Source organism: Scyliorhinus torazame, chromosome 18 (assembly GCF_047496885.1).
Source record: "Scyliorhinus torazame isolate Kashiwa2021f chromosome 18, sScyTor2.1, whole genome shotgun sequence".
In the NCBI taxonomy this organism is placed as follows: domain Eukaryota; kingdom Metazoa; phylum Chordata; class Chondrichthyes; order Carcharhiniformes; family Scyliorhinidae; genus Scyliorhinus; species Scyliorhinus torazame.
Genome location: NC_092724.1, coordinates 4,902,022 through 4,914,756, shown reverse-complemented (window position 1 = coordinate 4,914,756; position 12,735 = coordinate 4,902,022).

Genomic DNA, 12,735 nt, shown 5'->3' with positions numbered 1-12,735 from the left:
CAATTCCAAACTAATGTCCAGGTGGACTATTCAGGACCACAGACAGAAGACACAAAGGAAACAGGACTCTTCAGATTTTTGTATGCTTCTCTAAATTATAGAGATAGAGAAGGGATGTTGCTCATTTCCTCATCCTGCGAGTGGACCCCTGATTATCATTACCTCTCTAGTCCTTGAGCATCGACTGTCCTTTGCTCTATCGCTACAGGCAGCCTCTCTGATCTGCACTGCTGCTATTGCACCAAGTCCTTGCCACAGGTATGACATTAACTTGGCCATTGTGCTCCTGCTCATTGATTCCCAATTATCTCTTTCATCTTCTGATAAAAAGCTGCAGAGGAACATCAAAGCAATCATTATGACCGATCTACGAGGCGTCCTGACACAAAGTGCCACGTCTGTGGATGCAGTGTGAAGGAGATTAAAATCTGTCGTTTAGATTCAAAACCACTTTAAGAGTTTAGTTACTTTTGTTTTGTCGGCCAATGAAGTAGCAGAACAAATAGTACAAATGTCAGTGAAACAAATGGCCTACTAATCTGTTTAGGATGAAGGTTAATTGTGGTCGGGACACAGGAAGAACTTCCCTCATCTTTTTCCGATGATGCCACAGATCTTTTATATCCGCCCTAAACGGTTAGAGCCATGATTTAATAAAGTGACTAAAATAATATTTGATATTCTCTACGCTCTTCGGCGCGCACTATATTATGGCCTGAGTTTTAAGGTCCGCTTTTGTTCCAATCCCGTGCCGTGACCTGGCAGTCAGCTTCTTCTTATACCCGTGTCTCGGACACGTACAGGAGGGCAGGTTTCCCTGCATCCCTGTAGACCATGAACTGGCTGCTGGGTTTGAGGTTTTTGTCAGCTAACACTCGCCTCCTCAGACAGCCGAAGGCAGAGTTGGCACACTTGGTCAGGGAGCCATGTTGCGTTTCATTGTCGCTGTCTGCCCTCACTGAGAGGAGGCTGCCACGGCATGAGAACTGGCCAACATTGTCCAATGGCTCGCCATGGATCTTGATCATCGGGCAGCAGAGATTTAGTGAGCAGCTTGCATTTATCTAGCACTTCTGATGTAACGAAATGTCCCAAGCCACTTCACAGGAACATGGCAAAAACAGGTAAGACTTTGAGGAGGAACATGAGGAGAGATATGTCAGGTGACCAAAAGCTTGGCCAAAGAGGTAGGTTTTATGAAGTGTTTGAAAGTGAGATAGAGAAGTGGAAAGGTAAGGGAGGGGATTTCAGAGTTTGGGGCCTAGGCAACTGATGGCACAGTCGACAATGTTTCTTTACGGGATGTGGACGTCGCAGTTTAGACCAGCATTTATTGCCCATCCCTAGTTTGTCCTTCAGAAGGTGGTGGTGAGCTGCCTTCTTGAACCGCTGCAGTTCTTCACCCACAGTGCTGTTAGGGAGGGAGTTCCAGGTTGCTGCCCCAATGACAGTGAAGGAACGGCGATATATTTCCAAGCCAGGGTGGTGAGTGGCTTGGAGAGGAACCTCCAGGTGGTGGGGTTCCCAGGTATCTGCTGCTCTTGTCCTTATAGATGGTAGTAGTCGTGGGTTTGGAAGATGTTGCCTGAGGAACCTTAATGAGTTCCTGCAGTGCATCTTGTAGATGGTACACACGGCTGCCACTGTTCGTTGATGGTGAAAGGTTTGAATGTTTGTGGAAGGAGGAGCAATCAAGTGGGCTGCTTTGTGCTGGATGGTGCCGAGCCTCTTGAGTGTTGTTGGAGCTGCGCCCATCCAGGCAAGCTGAAGACGGTCGGGCCGAGGCCACTACCCTGAGGAACTCCTGCAGTGATGTCCTGGAGCTGAGATGATTGACCTCCAACCACCACAACCATCTTCCTTTGTGCCGGGTATGACTCCAACCAGCGGAGAGCTTTCTCCCTCATTCCCATTGACTCCAGTTTAGCTAGTGCTCCTTGATGCCATACCTGGTCAAATGCTGCCTTGATGTCAAGAGCAGTCACTCTCACCTCACCTCTGGCATTCAGCTCTTTTGTCCATGTTTGAACCAGGGCTGTAATGAGGTCAGGAGCTGAGTGAAAGTTTTATATATTTTATATATTTGCTTTTAAATGAAATGTTCGGATATTAAAATAAATGATTACGATTGGATTAAGATAGAAGATAAACATAGACTTCTGAAAAAAGTTAAAAACAATTTTTTAAAATGTAGAATCATTTTACATTCTGGAGAAATTTGACATCCCAGAAATATGAAATTAGCTGTTCAGCGCTAAAGAGGAAAGAGGGTTTTGAGAGTGTTTAGTCCTAATTATGAAGTTAATTTACCAATAAGAATTCAGTTACACTTCATGAAACAAGGTGTAACTTTTTCAAAGGTGCTCACAATGAAACTAATGCTGAAGAAGTCGAATGAACTCAAGAGGGACAATTCATGGTTGCAGTAGAGATTGCAGTCCACGGGACTCTCTACAACCCACCAAGACTCACTGACAGCAAATCCTGCGTTTCTGTGTAATTCTACGCATGTGCGACTGCCTGAAAAACTAGCAGTTTCCCCTTCCGTACCCAGGCCATTGCGCTCAAATCCGGGGGGTGGTGCTTGAACCGCCCAGCTTACTGACTAAGAGGTGAGGTTGGCATCATTGAGCGAATCTGGCAGTGCCACTTTGCTTTTCTTTTATTTGTTCTCGGGATGTCAGCACCACTTGCAAGGCCACCATTAATTGCCCATCCCCTGGGGAAAGTAATGGTGAGACAACCTCTTAAACAGCTACGGTCTGGACGGTGGACATACGGTGCTGTTAGGGAGGGAGTTCAAGTTACTGATTGAGCAATGGTGAAGGAATGGTGATACAATTCCAGGTCAGGGTGGTGTGCGGTTTGGAGGAGAACTTGCTGGTTGTGGTAGTCCCATGGATCTGTTGCCCTTGTCCTTCATGGTGCTGGCGGACCTGGAAGGTGCTATCGAAGGATCCGGCAAACAGGTATCCTTGAAGGCTCATGTTGGTTCCATTCTCTCATACAACGTAATATCGAGTAACTTCCTAGAAACAATTAGCGTTTGTTCCTTAAATAACATCATTCTTGTGGATTGAAACATATCCAAAAACATTCACGAGCACAAAGCTACACTTTGGTTTGAAAGAAATTGAACTTCGGATAGAACTAATTATTTACAGTGGAAGATTGTACATCTGACCCGCTCAGATATGTACACATGGACATATCAAATGACACCAGATTTGAAGTGAGATTTGGTTGTGTGCACGGAATCTCGGAGGGAATTGCATGTCCGGCAGTCCACCGAACTCCAGATGAATTTCTAACCTAGAATTCCGTGAAGGGTAAGTGACATAAGTGGAAACATTGGAATATTTTATAGGAATAAAGTGTTCTCCAAATAAACTACAATATTTAGTACAGGAAAAAAAACGACAGCAATCTCCCAGAGAGTTCAAGTGGAAAGTTATCACCCCTGTGGCTTATTGCCAGAAATAGCGTCGTGCTATAAAAAAAACTAGATAAATGGAAAGTATTAAAATGTTAGGAGAAATGATTTTGTGCTTAGCTATTCAGTTTCATTTGTAAGCTGCACAATATTCCAATATTTCCCTCACTTTCCGAGAATTCTAGATGAGAAATTTATCTGTTGACTGCGAGATCTACGATCCCCTCAGAGATTCAGGGGGCGATACCCCTGCCGCATTGAAAGAAAATGTCCCACCAGTACAGATTTGATGCGCCACATGGCCCCCGTGAGTGTTACAGGGGGACATTTTTCTTACGCCCCCACAACTTTAAAAAACGGTCAGCATCAAGGATTTAAATCTGGCTGCCCAACATTCTGGGCACCTTAATGAGGCAAAAGTGGGACTTCCACCAGGGGCAGGAAGAGGTCCCTGCTGGGAGTGCATCGAGTCCCTCGGAAAGAAGAACAAGTGGGGGTGGAGGGGGGGGTGCGGGGGGGGGGGGGGGGAGATTGTCTTTCATAGGCCAGAGGGGAGACACAAAGGTGGGATACTATTTGGGGAGGGGGGGTTCCTTACAGACAAATGGGGACCTCCCCCCCTCGCCCATGCGAAAGGAGATATCCCTGCCTTCATCCTGCCTTCCACAGTGCAGTGAAATCTGCTGGTCCAGCTGCCTTCCCTACCTATCGCAATGGAGGTGGAACTAGCTCCTCATGTGGTCATTCATTAACCACTTAAGAGCCTCAATAGGGCTAAAGGCAGTTAGGTTGGTTGAAGCCTTATATTCTCCCCCCCCCCCCCCCCCCCCCACCCTCCCGCACCCCTATCATATGAGGGATAGGTCGGGATGGGGGGGCAGGTGGTGGATTGGCCAGCCACTTTATTCCACATGGCCCCTCGCCCCCACAGCGCCCCCGTCTCGGCCTACAAAGGATGCGCTGGTGGGGAGCTGTAAAACTCACCCCATGATTCTATGATTTTGTTTACAGTTTTGTTAGCAGTTCCTCGTCAGATCAAATGAGATTTAATTCAATCCTCACATGCACATCAGATTCTCCATCCGCAGTCCTGAACCCCCAGTGGGGAACATCGCTTATGAGTCAGGGAACTGGGAATGTGGTGTCGTCGCTCTGGCTCCTGCCCACACAGTACTGGGAGCAGAGGATCATGCAAATATCCCCATAGCTAGCTTAGAGAGAGATATCCAGTGTAGGAAGGTATATTTTCCAGCCAGGTGATGGAAATGATCAACATACTGCCTTCTGCATTCCATTATTTATTAATCCAATTCTCTGTAGTACCAAATAAAGACAGGCGTATTAATTCACAGTGACATCTGCTGTATGGCGATGACCAAACTTTTAGCTGTATTGGCTGTTCCACCAAGCAGTGTCCTACCCGTCAGACCCATGCCTGCTGCGACTATTTTGTTGTGTTCTGAAAACGTTCAGTAATCAAGGTACCTGACAGGTAGCCATTGAGTCTTTGAAATTTGACTTAATTGGCAGTTTTCAATCAGGAGCAACTGACAATCAAGATGATAATGGCAGGTTGCTGCATCAGCTCCCTTCGATTATGTACGTTGTTTCAAAAGTTTGTCACTGCTGTGAGTTAGATTTCTGTGGAGCCAGTAGAATTTTCCACGTAAATTCATCAATGCAATCTGAGTAGAAAGTGGCTTTCAGTGACACATTTTTTGTGTGCTATTTTGGCTATTGTTACTTTTGTTTAAGGTAAGGGGCGGGAGATTTAGAGGGAATTTGAGGAAACCCTTTTTCATTCGGAGGGTGGCGGGAATCTGCAACTCGCTGCCGGAAAGAACATAACATAAGAACATACGAACTAGGAGCAGGAGTCGGCCATCTGGCTCCTCGAGCCTGCTCCGCCATTTATTAAGATCATGGCTGATCTTTTGTGGACTCAGCTCCACTTTCCGGCCCGAACACCATAACCCTTAATCCCTTTATTCTTCAAAAAACTATCTATCTTTATCCAGGAAAGGATGGGAGAGGCGGGAACCCTCACAATATTTAAGCAGCATTTAGATGGGCACTTGATATGCCCACAGTACACATTGCTATGGACCAAATGCTGGGATTAGAATAGATAGGTGCTTGATGGCCAGCACAGACACGATTGACTGAAGGGCCTCTTTCTATGCTGTAAAAACTCTATGATCGTGTCCATCAGCCTCGCCGCGTCCGACCCGTGACACAATGAGGCCGGTGATTCTTGCAAAGGGCCTATCGTGGGACTCACTGGCCTCGTCATATTTCGCGAGATCAAAAGCAATCAATTGAGGTCAGGGTCAAGATTTGCATATTCAAATGAGTAGTTAGTATTTGCTTAGAATCCCTACAGTGCAGAAGGAGGCCATTCGGCCCATCGAGCCTCTGAAACAGCACCCTACCTAGGCCCAAGCCTCTGCCCCATCCCCGTAACCTAATAACCACACCTAACTCTTTGGACACTAAGGACAATTTAGCATGGCCAATCCACCTAACCTGCACATCTTTGGACTGTGGGAGGAAACCGGAGCACCCGGAGGAAACCCACGCAGACACGGGGAGAACGTGCAGACTCCGCACAGACAGTGACCCGAGCCGGAATCGAACCCGGGTCCCCGGAGCTGTGAGGCAGCAGTGCTAACCACTGTGCCACCGTGCTGCCCACTTGAATATGTCTACGCCGGATCTACCCAGCACCCGGGATCGAACAGCCTAGCCTTGGAGACCCCGAGCGGGTGTCGTTGGTCACTGGTTTCCACAAACGAGGGGGGGGGGAAGAGTCTCCCAGGCGCTTGGGAGCATCCAGCTGGTCAGACTGTGGATGGGGTGGTACCTTGGCACTCCTGATGCCCCCCCGGGAACCATGGCACTACCTGCCTGGCACCCTGGCAGTGTCAACTGGGCACCCTGGCTTGGGCAGCACTTCCAGGCTGACAGGGACAGTGCCAGGGTGTCAGGGCCAAGGTGCTCAGGTGGCATCTTGCCCATGGCTGTGGTTGGGCTGGGGGTGCCCTGCCCTTTTGATTGGGGGTGTGGGAGGCTCGAGGACCCCCTAATTGGTGAGTTGAGGCTTTGGGAGGGGTCCTGAGGCCACAGAGGGGGAGGGGTGTCTAGAGATCAATGACATTCTTTTTCTATACATTTGAGAGTATCCAATTCATTTTTCCAATTAAGGGGCAATTTACCGTGGCCAATCCAACTACCCTGCACATCTTTTGGGTTGTGGGGGCGAAACCCACGCAAACACGGGGAGAATGTGCAAATTCCACACGGACAATGACCCCGAGTCGGGATCGAACCTGGGACCTCGGCGCCGTGAGGCAGCAGTGCTAGCCACTGCGCCACCATGCTGCCCCTATCAATGACATTTTTAAATGGCGCCCCAACCTCTTCCTACACTGGCAAGCAGAGCTTGTTAGTGCTGGAAATGGGACTGGAGTACGTCCTGGGTGGGGCAATCCTCGCCGAGGCCCAGGTATCATTCACGGCATTGCCAGCGCCTAGAAACACCTGGCTAAACGTGCCCGATGTGGGACTCTGTTTCATTTCCGTTAAATTGCACCCTAGGACTCTATGATTCTTCCTTTGCTTCTGCTTATTTCCAACTCTGAGCTATATCTACCATCCTTCTCCAGACCTTTGAAGAACAAATTGAGAAGACCTGCATATTTTACTTGCAGGTCTCAATAGAATGGGTGTTCATCATTTGTCCCACGTGGTTTACATTTTAGTAGGATGGGCGCTGAGAGATTGTATCCCCTGGTCAGGAGAAGGTAAAACACAGGGGCACAGTCTCAGGAGAAGGGGCTCGTCATTTAGGACTGAGGGGAGGAGAAATTACTTCACTAACAGTGTTGTAAACCTTTGGAATTCTCTACCGCAGAGCATCGTGGACTCTCCATCAATGAATACATTTAAGGCTGAAAGATAGACAGATTGTTAGTATCTCGGGGAATTAAGGGATCTGGGGAGTGGGCTGGTAAGTGGAGTTGAAATCCAAGATTAGCTTGTGTTGAGTGTCGGAGCAGGTCCGACGTGCCATGTGGGAACCTCCTGCTCCAGCTTCTCATGTTCTGGCCGACCTATGGAATCTGCCGTCTTCGTTGTGCCTGAGTATTGGGAGGAAATCCAAATGATAATACTTATTCCCGTTCCAGCCTCCCTGAACAGGCGCCGGAATGTGGCGACTAGGGGCTTTTCACAGTAACTTCATTTGAAGCCTACTTGTGACAATAAGCAATTTTCAATTTTTCATTTCATTATTACGGCCTTGTTAAAGGCCAATAAATCGAAAGACATAAGTTTGTACATACTCACTGGGGAAACAATTCTTAAACATCTCATCCCTCCTAACCCCAGTCAACAGGACAACCACAACATGGTCAGCTAGCTGTGCAGGAAAAGACTTGGGTTCAAATGAAAGGCCATGAGACCCCAAAACAGATCTATAATCACAGTCAACCGCACACATTGATTGACACTAAGGTTTAGGCCACAATGACTTCTCAGACACCCATTGGAAGCAGCATTAATGTCAACCAGTTTACCATGCTCTAATAAGATAAACTAGTCATTGCTATTCTGTTTTGGTCAATATATATTCAGCAATAGCATGATCAGCAACGGCAGCAAAGGTCTTACCAAATTGCAGGCATCGCCGAGGTACACAGCATGACTGAATGCCCACTTGTCATTGATCATCTGCCCACAAACAGGATAATAGCATGCCTTAACAAGAAGGGCTGTTATTTAACATCAATGTAAAAATGCTATGCAATCACTCACTGGTGTGGAAGGGCAGTTTACACTTCTAGTCTGCGAAAATCAAATGTGCGAGAGATTTCTGTGGAAGAAAGGATGTTAGCGGTCCCGGAAGGGAGGCAGCGGCGTACTGGTATCATCGCTGGACTAGTGACCCAGGAGTCATGCTCTGGGGGCCCAGGTCAAATCCCACCAGGATGGATGGCAAAATTTAACTCAATAAAAATCTGGAATTAAAAGGTGACCATGAAACCACTGTTGATTGTAGTAAAAACCCATCTAGTTCACGATGTACTTTAGGGAAGGAAATCCTTACCTAGTCTGGCCTAAATGTGACTCCAGACCCACATCGATGAAGTTGCCTCTTAAATGCCCTCAGGGATGGGCAATAAATGCTGGTGTCCACATCCCAAGAACAAATTAAAAAGAAAATAAATTGGTTGATACTCAGCAGAGGATAGCGACATGATAGGCGCCAAGTCCGCTGAATGGCATGCTTAGCGGTGGATTTCCCAGCGCCTGCAGCCTACAAAGGTCCTGCCATTCAAGTCCAGTTTGCCATTTTGATTTTGGCCTCGAGGAGGTTCTCTCTGCTGAGGTCGCACTTGGAGTGATTTGGGTTCCTCATAGATCGGGGCTTCATTTTGACCAGCTGCCTCGATCTTTCCCCCCACCCTTTCAGGCTCCCCTAGTTTTTGCCCCCCCTCACTCCCCAAATCTTGGGGAGGCGCCTGGGAACCGCACCTCATCACCGTCCCCCCACTACCTGGCAAGGCCCCCCAGGACCTGATCCCTGGCAGTACCAGCCTGACACCTGGGCATCTCCCGCTATTCACTGGCCTCGTTTCGCTTGAGCGCAACAAGGCCAGAAGATCGCGCCCTTAGAAATACTTTGGTTGAATTGCGCCCTCGATATAGGTTTCTCATTTATTCAATCTGCTCTCAAATATTGAATTGTTTCTCAATCTAATTCTATCTTTCTCTGTTGCTGAGGCAATTTAATTTATTTTGTTTTACTGAATTATGAGAGAAGCCGCATATGTCAGGGATGTATATGCAATGGAATCATTGCTGATAAAGCTGAGAAGGTTGCTATGTGGCTCATGACACTTTTGGTGGGTTAGAATCCATCGTATTCTTACAGTGCAGAAGGAGACCATTCACCCCATCGAATCTGCACCAACCCTCTGACATAGCACCCTAACCAGGTTCCTGCCCTAACCCTGCAACCCCATAACCCCACCCACCCACATAACCCTGGACACCAAGTGAATTTATCATGGCCAATCCACCAAACCCGCACTTTGTTGGACTTGTGGGAGGAAACCGGAGCACCCGGAGGAAACCCATGCACACACAGGGAGAACGTGCAGACTCCACATGGACAGTCGCCCAAGCCCGGAATTGAACCCGGGACCCTGGTGCTGTGAGGCAGCAGTGCTAACCACTGTGCCGCCCAAATACTATTGATATGAAATTGCTAATCCAGCAATACCTGGAGATTGTATATGAGAACCACGCTGATCTGTAATCCAATCATTGCATTTGACTTTAGACCCAGGTTTTAAAATGAGCGGCTCTTTGTGCCTGGGAAGGTGTGAGGAGGCAGCGAGCCCAATGCTCTGATGCATTCCAAACGTGGACGGAATAATGAAGCCGGGAATCAAATCCTTCTCTGATTCAGGTTTATTTTTACCACAGCAAAATTTAGTTAGCGTTGTACCATGAAAGAGAACTCAACAGCAGACTTATACGGAGTCAATTTGTTTGATGTCATGTACATTCCAAAACTCCCACTTTGATTACGATTCTCACTTAATGCTCACAGTCACACCTCCCACATGCTTCTCCCACTTTTGTAGCATGAACTACCTATAATTCTTATAATAATTGACTCTGCACAATAACTTAAATGGCCACGGTGACTCAGCACCTCCTGCATCATAAATAACACTAATTGCTTATATGCCGTGAAACCTGGGAGAAGGCAGCTTCACAGCCTCAGCGGGTCACATTGTCAATACGGGTCGCAGTCTAAAAGAAAGGCCTGCTGGCCCTTTGGAGTTTTATTATTAACTTTCAACGGAAAACAACTTCCCGCCACATTATTTAAATGTCATCACACCTCATTCAATTAAAAATACAACTTTCATTATTGGATGATCCATTTGTCCGTGAAGCACACGCTGTCAATCACACAGATTCAATCATTCAAACCACATGCTGAATTAAACTAATATTTACTCGCTGGGGAGGGAGTGAAAAAGGAGATGGAAATGAGGAAGTTAAACAGTCACTATGCATCAAACCGCCCTCGGCATCGGACACTCCAAAGGTGAACAGCTGCGAATTCCCACCATTGGAAAAAGTTGGGTCAAGGGCCTATGTTCTGCACTCAGGCTGTCACCAAGGTCAAAACCAATTGAAGGGACGATGGATAAATTGAGAAACAAGTTTGGCGATTCCTCATTTGTCCGTTTAAAGAAACAAGGTCAACGCATTTAAAATGAACAGGTCAATCAATACCTGTATTAAAATAGCAGACAGAGAGGTGTGGTGTGAATGTGTGTAATGTTTGTTCTCTCGTATTAATGGGATGAATTAATCATATTGCAAGCAGCAAATTTGGGTTTCAAATACCCAAAACCTGGAAGAGGGAAAAAGACAGAACAAAACTGATTCTGGACTCTTTCATTATGCCTGCATACTTTGCACAAATTGTGCTGAAATATTAACCCGGATGATTGTTCTGCAACAGTCTATTTAGTTAATGCTTTATTTAAAGTGCTGCTGGCTAAATTAAGCATGTTAAAACTATTAGAGTATACATAGAACTGTGACTATTCATTTTCCTTCGACAAGGAACTACTGTAATAATACAGGAGACTTGCCATTTTACATGATAAATATTTCATTCATAATAAACATGTTTCTCAACAATTTCTCTCCTGTAGTTTTTTGACTTTTTTTATCCCTTCGTTCATTCCAGAAAGGCACTGCACGTTCCCTTAAAACTGATAATCCTCGATTATCTCGATCCTGGATAACAAATGTTGGCAAAGAATTCCTCCATGGAATTTCCCGAACCTACCATCACCGGAGATTTACTTTGCATCAGACATTACTGTATAAAGATCACGAGGGGAAAACGTTGCTGTTATCTCCCATTCTTCATGCAAGGGCACGTATGGTCCCTAGCAATATCATCGCCTCAGAAGACAGTCGCTAATGTAGCTATAGGACTCAATGAGTGAGCTTCATTGCGCATGTATCTCAGTTCACACATTAGCCGACCTCAAAACATTCATGCAAAAATGGCAGCCTGCTTGATTGCTCCCCATTCCCCAAACATTCAATCCCTCCGCCACCAATGAACAGTGGCAGCTGTGTTTATCTACAAGATGCACTGCAGCAACTCGGCAAGGGTCCTTAGACAACGCCTTCCAAACCCACGACCGCTACCATCTAGAAGGACAGGAGCAGCAGATACCCGGGAACCCCACCACCTGGAGATTCCCCTCCAAGTCACTCACCATCCCGATTTGGAAATATATCGCCGTTCCTTCACTGTCGTTGGGTCAAAATCCTGGAACTCCCTCCCTAACAGCACTGTGGGTGTACCTACACCTCGGGACTGCAGCGGCTCAAGAAGGCAGCTCATAACCACCTTCTGAAGGGCAATTAGGGATGGGCAATAAATACTGGCCTAACCAGCGACACCCACAGCCCGTTAATTAATTTTTTTTAAATATGACTTTGGGAGCTTAATAGTGGGTTCATGGAAATTAGATTTAATTACAAACCATTCCAGAGACCACCCTTGGTAAACTCAGCATCATTCTATTTATGTTGGGTTGAAGATCAGTGGCGAAGACTGGCGAAATCCACACTCCTGACTCATGGTACACACCACAAGCATCTCTCAAAGGTCTACAAACGATGGCAAACCTATGATTTGGAACCGCTTCCGGTCTTTGGTGATTATTTGCGGAACCATGCCAACGTGCGATCATTTCTTAAACGCTGGATAGGATGAGGAGGCAGACCCCGAGTCTACCTCGGTTGGACCCTGATCCACATACTAGCCGTCCAGCCAACTGTGTTAACTGGCTCGCTCACACGGAAAACCGCACGTAAACAGGAAGTCCAGGGAGGAGTTTTTGGGTGGGTGGTTTGATAAGCATTTCATTTTGGCAGCAACATGCGATTTAAACGATTTCCATTTTCTGGTGCGCCCAGAGAAGCAGAAAGGGCTTAACATTTCTCTGGCTGCTTCATGCAAAGCACATAGGATTAAGCTCAGTTTCCACCTCGTCCAAATGCTTCTATTTGTAAAGAGGTGCGTTGCAGGACAAATTACAACAATTTAATGATTTATATACAAGGTGTTCCAGTCAAGCAGCCGTGCTAGATAACGGCATCCCAGCTGACATTGGGTATCCTTTCACAAAAAGGACCTCCTGGTCTTTGCTTTATTGTTTTGGCACAAGGTCAGATATCTTGCCTCCGGC